The following is a 12218-nucleotide window of genomic DNA, read 5'->3' on the forward strand; positions in this document are numbered from 1 at the left end:
TCAAGACAAATAGTCCACCGAATTGTAAATAGAATTATGCTCCAAGATTTCCTCTTCTTTAGACAACCTCTCTCACACCTCTATCCCTAAATATTAACTCTGACATCTTCATGAAACACTAATTCTACCTTGAAATTCTGAGAAAAGAAAATTCAAACTATTTTCTTAGATACTTCTCCTTTCAAAGGATTTTTGTGATTCCATTTTCACCACTAATACCAGAAAATTAAACCTTTCTCTAGAGTCAATGCTTTGAGGCAATAAAAATGCTACAAATAATCTATCCATCATCCTCAAAGACACTTAATTAGAAATTATACAAGAAAACACAATTTTAAGTCTATCAACTAGGAATTTAAACATGATTTTATATACACCTCGATTTAAGCTAATTGGCATAATATTATGTATGGACACAACTCCCTCACACTTAGGTGGAATAATGATTTTGTTGCAGTTGAATCTCTAGTCAAGGGTTCTACGAACCTCAAACTCTTTGATAACAACCGTAAGCTCGGCCTTATAATATCTCATTTTTTCATGGTTGTAGGCTTTTGGTTCAGGCGACTTGTTAGAACCAAAATTGCATATCAAATTTCTAATTTTTTCTTTTGAAAAAGGTTTTTGTGACAAAATTTTGTTGCAGACTTGGAAAAACTAAGTCAATAAAAGTTAATTTGAGAGTTCTTTCTTCAATGTCACTATTAAACTTTTTAGCTTCTACATTTATAACGTTTTTGTCATATCACATAATGCTATCAATTAACAAGGAACTTCCATTAGCTATATATGTGCAAGAACCAGAACCTAGATAAATTAAGAGTAACAACCTTGTGTTGAATTCTAAAGTTTTCTCTCTCAGCTAATTCCTCTTGAGACAAATACTAAATTTCTTTAAGGATATACATAACATCAATTAGGTTCCCAAGCCTATCCACTTCACCTGCAATTAACCAAAACTTTCTCTGCCTCATTTCTTAACAAAGAATTTAAAACTTAAAATACTTTTGCCAAAAATAAAACTTGGCTTGCCTACAAAAGTAAGATTATTCCACCAAATCATATCATCTACAAAAGTAATATGGGACAAAAAAAAATATTATTTTCAAATGTAAAAGGAGACTTATTCGACATGCCACCATTATAATCAAGAATAACACGAGTTCGGTCAGCCATAGTTCTCTTTAGTTTGGATTGAATTAAGGCAGGGAAGTGATCTTTCCATTCCGTAAAATGATGAATCGATCAAGTCTACTGAATAAAGTAGGGTTTTAAGAATTTTTCCTAAACTTACCTCATGCCATAAGAATACCCAAAATATTGTTAGAATTGATAAAACATTTTAGTTTTCTTCTACTAGCCAAGCATCCACTAGTGAAAAATGGGTATTTAGCAACCCACATCAGAGACCCTCGTTGACTGTAGTTAGACCGTTGACCAAAAATAGTGGTCTCTGGTTTGCCATCATGGAAAAATTCCGAGAGCTTAATAAGCTGTCTCTGAATTAGAAATTTTATTTACTATTTTTCCATCATGGAACTACCGGTTCGACGACCCTCAGCCTGCGATTTAAATCTGGTAGTTTCTGAGCCTATATATATCTCGTTATATTTCTCTCTCTTCACTTCGTTCACTTCACCCAAACCCTATAGCCGCAACAGAAAATGCCTTCTCTATGAACACCACCACGAACCATGAATTTATTCATCTGAAAATCTAATAGAAACTCGATAAACCTTCCACATTTCTAAATCTTGTGAAGTTAGGGTTTGATTTTTCAAACAACATCAGGTACAGTTAGATTTCAATTCAAGTTCTCTTTATTTTATTTTCTTATAAATTTATTTGTTGATTTGATTGATTCTCTTCACTGGGTTTTAATCATTTTTCGATTATTGGTTGATTTCAGGTTGATTTCTCAATTTGGTGCGGTTATTAGGGATTGATTTTGCAAACTTCACAGGTACAGAGTTTGAGTTTTATTTTTATTTTATTTTCTTTTTGTTAATTTGGTTGATTTTCTTCATTGGATTTTAATCTTATTTTGATTATTGGTTGACTTCAGGTTGATTTCTCAATTTGGTGCAGTTATTAGGGTTTGATTTTACAAATTTGATCAGGTACAAAATTTGAGTTTTAATTTTTTTTCTTTTCTTTCAATTTGATTTTCTTTTTGGTTGGTTATCTTCATTGGGTTTCAACCATTATTTGTATTTGTTTGATTTCAGGTATTTATTGTTTGATTTCAGTCATACAGCTTAAGTTATAGGAATATCTTCATCAGGTAAAAGTTTTATCTGATTTTGGTATTTGGGTGATGTTAGTTATTTTTATGATACTGAAGTTGGGGTTTGTTTGTTTAGATTTAGTCTGTTGATCATGTATTAGGGTCTAGGTAATGAAGTAATATGTTTAATCTTAACTGATTTTGTCTCAATTCATGTGAAAGGATTACTGGTTTGGTGACGTTAATGTACAAGCACGTTCTGTTTTCTTCGAAGTAATTTTGTTTTGGTTTATGTCAAATGTAACGGGATTTCTGTTCTAACAACATGATAGTTATAAAATGAATGCTTCAGTGGTTGTACGTATATTAGTATTTGATTATGTATGATGTTATTCTTAGTTCCAATATGACTTAGAATGATGATTTTTAATCCAAGTTGACTAGGCTACTGTGTTACTTTGTTAATCTTTCAAAGTAATTTTCTTATAGACAAGTATGATATGAGGGGAGGTCGATTTGCAAAGGACTGACTGATATAGTAACGGATTGTATGCCAACAAGTTAATGTTGGTTCTCTGGAAGAGGTGATCAAACCCTTTTTGCATCTTTCAACTGAGAAAGTTGAGAATGCAAAGACCCAGGCAGAGGCTTTAGAAGAAGCTCTAAACATTGACGACTGCGCACCGAGTCTTCCAGTTTTGTAAGAAGCACAAGAGAACAACTAAATTCCGTAGGCTTTACGAAATAATCATAAAACCATCTTGCAAATCTTAACAAATACAAGGACCAGAGAGACATACCTGACTAATTGAGATTGAACTTTGGCAGGTATGTGGAGAATAATTAGTTCCATAGTCCAAGTATTTGCGTGGAGAAAACTACCTCGGTTCTCTATCTGAATTTTGTTATCTGATCTTGTGCAGGAAGCTTTTAGTTTTGTGGAAGACATTAATGGTTTGATGTGTATGGTAAAGAAAACTCTCAAGCCATCAGTGATGGTAATTGATTATGGCAAGCTGACGGAGATGTTCCGGGTTTCGAACTGTCAACTTTACAATGCTTTTGCATGGTCCAAACTGTTCTCACGACAAAGGTAAATAATTACGAAACGCATGTTCCACCTTGTTCTAGTATTCATAGTGTTAATGTTGGGTTTTTTTGTTGGCAACCTTGTTCCAAACTGTGATTGGTCACTTTGGTTCTGTTGGGGTCTGTTGATATTACCGAGGTTTGTCAGATATTTATGGTTTTCAAGTGACTTTGCAGGGTATAGATTTCATAAACCTTGTTGATGCATATATGGTGTGAATCATGGATTCCATCTAATAAACTCCAAAATGCGGAGAGAACTTGAGTGGATTAGTAGCATGTTGGGGGACCACCTGTATAGAGTTTGGTTCTGCAGTTGTTGGGGGTGTCCTCGTGTTAGCTTTGGTATCTTTGATCCTTAGTTCATCTTTGATCTGACTTTGTAATATATTTTTACAGGGTACTACAGGAGTTGCCATAGCTAGTCTTTTGGGAGTCTCATGTATGCTTATAACAGAGCACAAGTATACTTTCAACAAAGAATGTTTGTCTGTTGCTTTATTATCTTCAATATGTTGTAATCAAATGCTCTTTATTGCCTAAGTGCACTCGGTTTTGGTTTCAGGGATGGGTCACGATTCTCGATTTTTGGTTCGTAAAAGTAGGAAGCAGGCACAACAGTATTACAGATTATACAAAGTACTGATACATCCTTGATGTGTGGTTTTCTTGTCATTACTTTTGTGTTGTTAGAACCGTCTTTTGACAAGAAAATGCATCTTATAACATTTTGTGTTTTTCTCTTTCCTTCAAACACTAATTTCTACTTACCATGTCTTAGTTATCGACTTGCCCTGTTTTAGTTACAGTACTTATGCAAATATTTTAACTTGATTGTATTCAGGTTGTGTAGGAACCAATCCATGTTACACAACTTGTCAGAGAAACTGATGCTGTCATGCAAGAGTTTACTCAATCTGGGTAAGAAATTATTCAAAAACCTACTCAACCTCGTTAACTATTGGAGTTTTAAGTAAATTTAGATTTGAAGTTTGAAATCGCAGAGAGCAATTGCTCTAATGGATTGCAGTATTTTTGACTAGCATTATGTATTTTTATGGTTCTATGGTTAACTAGGAAATTTTTTTACAAGCATCACGTGGATCCAAGCCTTGCTAAGTTGTTTAAGTTTTCCTCTCACTGTAGGTACACTGATGATATGGAGCTTGAGGATGCTACTCACACGGCTATTTTGACTCTGAAAGAAGGGTATTCTTTTACTTATTTTTGTATGTTTAGTCTAGGCAAGAAAATTGCATTTACTTGGAGAGTGCACCTTGAAAAAGCGGGGGTCTAACAAACCACCCAATATTTCGCTTAGCAATCTGTATGGACTAACTCCAAAATACTTTGCTAGAGAATCAACTAGACAGTCAGACTCAATCTAGATAAAAAGTATCTCAAGGAGTTATTATCTCAATCTCTCGATTTGATCTTTACTCAAGCAAATATAAACCTGCGAGTCTTTATCAAAGAGAGATAACTTGGACGGTACCAAAGACCAATGTCCAAGGATCAATCAATATCAATCAACAACCAAAGGTTGGATTTCCAATTGATGATCACGAACACACAACCTATATTATTTCAATTATATAAAATATAATGCGGAAAAGAAATAACACAGACACCAGAAATTTTGTTAACGAGGAAACCGCAAAGGCAGAAAACCTCGGGACCTAGTCCAGATTGAATACACACTGTATTAAGCCGCAACAGATACTAGCCTACTCCAAGCTAACTTCGGACTGGACTATAGTTGAACCCCTATCAATCTCCCACTGATACAAGGTACAGTTGTACTCCTACGCCTCTGATCCCAGCAGGATACTGCGCACTTGATTCCCTTAACTGATCTCACCCACAACCAAGAGTTGTTGTAACCCAAAATCACAGACTTGATAATAAACTGATCTGTCTCACACAGAAAAGTCTATCAAATATGTCTCCCACAGATAAACCCTAGGTTTTGTTCCATCTTAAGATATAAAATCAAGGTGAACATGAACCAATTGATAATCCAGTCTTATATTCCCGAAGAACAGCCTAGATTAATCAATCACCTCTCTACAATCCTTCCCGACTACACAAGCGGATTGTTGAGGAATCACAAACAGTGAGATGAAGATGTTTGTTACTTATTTATCTTGCCTATCGGAGAATGGTGGCTCTCTAAAAGAGTCATAGAAATGATACCTGCAAGTGCACAGGGTCTGTTGTAGTGAGTGTGCAAATACGGGTCGAATCCACAGGGACTAGGGTGTGTATTGAAATTCTCCTAAGCTACTCTCTAAGTGCAAGGCAGTGAAGTAAAGAGCCAAAGAAACAAAGTAAAACAGTGGCAGTGATGGAAAGAGTGCATTGAATAAAAGAAGCAAAGAAGATCAAATTAAACAGTTGTGGTAACACTACTAGGGTCTTGAATCCACCTTCTTATTCCTATGCTAAGGCAATATTTATTCAAATTATGTTCTTGTTCCTTTCCAGAGAAAACTACAAAGAATGATTTATCAGTTAATCTTCCTAACTCACCCCTAGCATAGGCTGTCTTCTTACAGCACAACCTATCACAGGATAATTTGGTTCAATTAGCTAACTCTCATTCCTTTCTCAATTAAGCACAGTTCTTATTCTATGGTGGGATCTCAAATGGATAACTTATCAACCAACTTCACTAATTCCCCCTAGCATAAACTGTCTTCTTACAGTACAGCTTATCACAGGTTCATTTGATCAATGTAGCTAACTAGCATCCCTAAAGCTATGAAGCATTATAAGAACAATAATATGAACTTGAATTATCTTAACATGTGATTAAGGGTTTCATCTAAACCCTAGCAGATTAATTTAGAACATGAACTGAAATTAAATTCTAAAATGAACTGAAATTTACAAGACAATTTAAACTAAGAACTAACCCTTGAGGCACTGGCTATTCCAGTCCTCTTGGGTGAATCACTGGCTAGCCCAGGCATGTCTTCTAACACACACCCACACATCATATTTATAGTTACAAGCTTCAATTAGGGTTCAATTAGGGTTACTGATTTACCTAATTTGATGGGATGATTCGTTCCCATGTCTTCGACCCATCCTTCCTCTGCTCTTCCTTCTCCATCTCTTGTTCCAACTGCTCCTCTAGCTCGAGCTATTTTATCAATTTCTCTTCTTTCCTGTCTCTGAAACCCTAGGAGATAAATTGGTATGATAGCTGGCTAGAAAGAAGGGGAAATAGATGGGGTTTCGTTAGGTAATAGCCATGATGGCTTTTAGTGGTGGTTGTGGCAGTTGAGGAAGGTGGTGGTGATGATGGTGGTGCGGCAGGGTATGGTGGTGTTGCAGAGGGTGAGGGAGAAAGAGAAGAAGTCGATGGAAAATGGATTGGGGTGCGTTTGTTTTGGGTATAGGGTATTTGGTACTCGGGTGTTGAGCGGGTTTAGCAATTGTTGATGAACAGCGAGGATGAGACGTTGGATGCGAAGATGATGGATCGATCTAACGGCGAGACAGAAGGAAGCGAGGAGCGACCGTTGGATGCGGAAGTACAACGAAACTGACGGCTCAAGATGGAGTTAGGTGCTGTAGTGTTTGACAGGAGATTCAGACTTCGATGCACGATGATGAAGCGACCGTAGGATGCATCTGTGGATCCAATCTGACGGCTACGAGCTTAGGCAGGCTTTTGGCTTGGTCTTGGACTTAGGTTAGAGTTTGGGCTTGGTCTTGGACTTAGGTTAGAGTTTGGGCTTAGACAATTCTGATCCCACTTCTCCTTTAAGAACAAATTCTTCCTTCCAAGCCCACTTCTAGTTGATCCGGCTCTTGCAAACATCATTCTTCGCTGCCTTTCTGCGGGAGTCTTTGTCGTTTCTTTGCTCTTTTCACTTCGTGAGTTAACCAGGCTTTATTTAGTACCTAAAAATGCAAAATTAATTAAGAAAAGTATTTATTCTTGAAAACAATGAAAATACAGAATATGGGATAAAATGGAGAATTAATGCACAAAAGATGAGTTAAATGCCAAGAAAAATATATAGAAATATGCACTTTTTAGCACTCATCAAATACCCCCAAACCTGAATTTTACTTGTCCTCAAGTAAAACAAAACTAAGGAAATCCTACCTATACCACTGTCGATGGTTTCTCGAATGCATTTAGCGTATGCACTAAGCCTTTTAAACCACTAAGTGTCCCTAGTGGACGAGTGAAGTCTCGTGAAGGTTTGCTTAGAACGTACCTACAAAGTTCTAGGACAAAATATAAGCTCAGATTCCATGAAATGTGACATGTGCAAGACAGTAGAAGCTCACATCAAAATGGAGATGTCAATCTAGCTATCTAAGGCACAATCCTAGCACTGATAACAAATAAAGACATGTGATAAGAGTGTAAAGTGTATCTACACATGTTTCTAGAATGACCTGAAGTTATGACTACTAATCACCAAGAGATAGTTTTTAGGCTAAGAACCGAATTCTAAGCCAAGCTAGCTGTCCGGATTTACGAGAATTGTGAATGTTCACCCAATGAGTTGGTGATATTTCAGTTTACCCGCGTTATACATCGATGGCTGCACCCTCCTTGCTTATTACAAGACTATTTACAACAAAAATATGACTCTTTACATGACTCTTATTTACATTGATTACTCTCTTTTATTTTTGGAACAAGAGAGAACTATTGTCTTTAACATGACAAAACATGGAATAAATGCTTGATATTTTTTTTATTTTTTTTAATTTTTTTTTCTCTGATATTTTTTTTTTTTTTTGAATTTTTCTGATTTTTTTTTTAAATTAATAACTTTGATCTTTACAACATAGTGACACTTTTGATACATGAACAAAAAGAAAAACATAACTACATGACTCTTAGCAAGAGGTGGCCCTTATGGAATGCATCCGGTCAAATTCTATGGTTGCTTTTCTTAACGTATCCTCCAACTTCTATCCCAGCCAACCAAAGAACAAGCTAGTCAAGTCTCATTCAGTATTCTAAAGTGATTGGCAATCTAACTTCCTATCAAACACCTTGAAGATCGAGGCTATACATGTATTGGTAGATCGTGCGCGTGCAAGTTTCTTATCACATGTGAATTGTGCTAGAATTAGGGTGCCTAAATATCTAGACTAAGAATCCTTATGTTTACATACATGCACAAGAGTCAACATTCAAGGTAAATGAGCTCCATTTTTATTAGTTTTTTATTTTTTTTCAAAATGAAAGAGTTCTGTTTTCAATTATTGCATGTTATCGTGGTGTATAATCTATACCCCCAAACCTAAACTAAACATTGTCCTCAATGTTTCAAAATATGAAAAGAATTATAACATACGAAGAGGATTATGCTGAGTAGAGAAAAAGGAAAGAGAATACCCGATTTGACGGCGAAAGCAAAATTAGAACTCTGTTATTCAAGGCAAAAATCCAACATATTTCAGTTAAGAGTCACATTGGATTAGCAAAATATGTACAAAAGAAACAAAAGATTTAACTAAGAAACTATCTACTAGATTCTATACAAGAAAATTTGGTTTTTAATGGGATTGGACTTTTAGGGAAAAGTTTGGTTTTGTCGGGAGACATTTGGTTTTGTTGGGAATGAAAAACATTTGGTTTTTGATGGGAAAGAGAAAATTTTGGTTTTTAGGGAAAAAGAAAATTTTGGTTTTTAGGGAAAAAGGCCCAGCTGACAACTTATAGTTTGAGTACGAGGCCCAACTGTTCAGTAAACCAAGCCCAGAAGTTAAGTTTCAGTTGGGTTTTGGGCTAGCTGTTTAGCCAAAAGACTAAGCCCAACTGGGCTTTGAAAAAATTTTACAAATTTTTGTTTTGGGTTAAGCCCACAGTGTAGGGGTTTAAAGTTCAGTTGGGTCTAAGCCCACAATTCAGAAACAAAATTTAAACTTGGGCTTAAATCCATAGTTCCATTGACGGGCCCACAATTTCAAAACTTTTTACAAGGCTCAGAAATTTAGTGTGAGATAACAATACCCCAAACCCAGTAAACTGGGTTAGCTTTGGCTGGGCAAGTTTTAGCTGGTTCCTGCCTCATCCCACAGTTTGCTTTGCCTTGCTTTTCTCCATTTCAGCAGCAAAGCAGCAGGTGCAGAAGGCAGTAGCAGCAGCAACACAGGAGGTACCTGGACTCAGAAGAGGAGTGTTCAGTTCACATAATTGGAGGAGTGAAAGAACACAACAAGTGAAGGATAAAATATGCAGCTAAGATGCACAGCAAGATGAACAGCAACAAATCTCAGACATTCACATCAATAAATTTCAGGCATTCAAATTTCAGTTGACAGTGACCCAATGGCCAATATGCAGTAGCAGCTGACTTAATGCTCAAGTACTCCAAGCAAATGCAATAACAGATGCAATTGGCAAGGCCAAGACAGGGGAGCATCCAGTTACAGGGCAGGGCAAAGCTACAGAGTATGACAAAATGAGCAACTATGCAGACAATGAGCAAAGCCACAGAGCAAAGCTACAGATGCAGTGATGCTTTGCAGGTATTCAGAGTAGAAACAAAGATGCAATATGCAAGATGCAAATGCAGAGATGCAGATGAAGATAATGATGCAAACTAAAGATGCAATATGCTAATGATGCAATGCTAATGATGCAGATGCAGATGCTTACACTAAGATGCTTATCAGAACTACACAGCAGGTTATGCAAGAAAAGATGATGCAAGTGACATCAAACTAAGCTACATTAAGTTACACTAAGTTACAGCTAATCTACACTAAGTTACACTAAAACAGCAAAACAGCACAGTCAAAGGAACAACTACACTACACAGCAGCCAAGTCCCCGGTAACGGCGCCAAAAACTTGGTGGCTCTCTAAAAGAGTCACAAAAATGATACCTGCAAGTGCACAGGGTCTGTTGTAGTGAGTGTTGAAATACGGGTCGAATCCACAGGGACTAGGGTGTGTATTGAAATTCTCCTAAGCTACTCTTTAAGTGCAAGGCAGTGAAGTAAAGAGCCAAAGAAACAAAGTAAAACAGTGGCAGTGATGGAAAGAGTGCATTGAATAAAAGAAGCAAAGAAGATCAAAGTAAACAGTTGTGGTAACACTACTAGGGTCTTGAATCCACCTTCTTATTCCTATGCTAAGGAAATATTTATTCAAATTATGTTCTTGTTCCTTTCCAGAGAAAACTACAAAGAATGATTTATCAGTTAATCTTCCTAACTCACCCCTAGCATAGGCTGTCTTCTTACAGCACAACCTATCACAGGCTAATTTGGTTCAATTAGCTAACTCTCATTCCTTTCTCAATTAAGCACAGTTCTTATTCTATGGTGGGATCTCAAATGGATAACTTATCAACCAACTTCACTAATTCCCCCTAGCATAAACTGTCTTCTTACAGTACAGCTTATCACAGGTTCATTTGATCAATGTAGCTAACTAGCATCCCTAAAGCTATGAAGCATTATAAGAACAATAATATGAACTTGAATTATCTTAACATGTGATTAAGGGTTTCATCTAAACCCTAGCAGATTAATTTAGAACATGAACTGAAATTAAATTCTAAAATGAACTTAAATTTACAAGACAATTTAAACTAAGAACTAACCCTTGAGGCACTGGCTATTCCAATCCTCTTGGGTGAAGCACTGGCTAGCCCAGGCATGTCTTCTAACACACACCCACACATCATATTTATAGTTACAAGCTTCAATTAGGGTTCTACACAAGTTTTCCCCAAATCCCCAAAAACAGCAGAAATTAGGGTTACTGATTTACCTAATTTGATGGGATGATTCGTTCCCATGTCTTCGAACCATCCTTCCTCTGCTCTTCCTTCTCCATCTCCTGTTCCAACTGCTCCTCTAGCTCGAGCTATTTTATCAATTTCTCTTCTTTCCTGTCTCTGAAACCCTTGGAGATAAATTGGTATGATAGCTGGCTAGAAAGAAGGGGAAATAGATGGGATTTCGTTAGGTAATAGACATGATGGCTTTTGGTGGTGGTTGTGGCAGTTGAGGAAGGTGGTGGTGATGATGGTGGTGCGGCAGGGTATGGTGGTGTTGCAGAGGGTGAGGGAGAAAGAGAAGAAGTCGATGGAAAATGGATTGGGGTGCGTTTGTTTTGGGTATAGGGTATTTGGTACTCGGGTGTTGAGCGGGTTTAGCAATTGTTGATGAACAGCGAGGATGAGACGTTGGATGCGAAGATGATGGATCGATCTAACGGCGAGACAGAAGGAAGCGAGGAGCGACCGTTGGATGCGGAAGTACAACGAAACTGACGGCTCAAGATGGAGTTAGGTGCTGTAGTGTTTGACAGGAGATTCAGACTTCGATGCACGATGATGAAACGACCGTAGGATGCATCTGTGGATCCAATCTGACGGCTACGAGCTTAGGCAGGCTTTGGGCTTGGTCTTGGACTTAGGCTAGAGTTTGGGCTTGGTCTTGGACTTAGGTTAGAGTTTGGGCTTAGACAATTCTGATCCCACTTCTCCTTTAAGAACAAATTCTTCCTTCCAAGCCCACTTCTAGTTGATCCGGCTCTTGCAAACATCATTCTTCGCTGCCTTTCTGCGGGAGTCTTTGCCGTTTCTTTGCTCTTTTCACTTCGTGAGTTAACCAGGCTTTATTTAGTACCTAAAAATGCAAAATTAATTAAGAAAAGTATTTATTCTTGAAAACAATGAAAATACAGAATATGGGATAAAATGGAGAATTAATGCACAAAAGATGAGTTAAATGCCAAGAAAAATATATAGAAATATGCCCTTTTTAGCACTCATCAGAGAACTCTCACGATCTCAAGCCAATCAATCGATTATACTCGTACGATAGAAGATGCAAGATCAGATCACACAACTACAATAAAGGTAGTATCGGTCTGGCTTCACAATCCCAATGAAGTCTTTAAG

Source organism: Papaver somniferum, chromosome 9 (genome assembly GCF_003573695.1).
Source record: "Papaver somniferum cultivar HN1 chromosome 9, ASM357369v1, whole genome shotgun sequence".
NCBI classification, from domain to species: domain Eukaryota; kingdom Viridiplantae; phylum Streptophyta; class Magnoliopsida; order Ranunculales; family Papaveraceae; genus Papaver; species Papaver somniferum.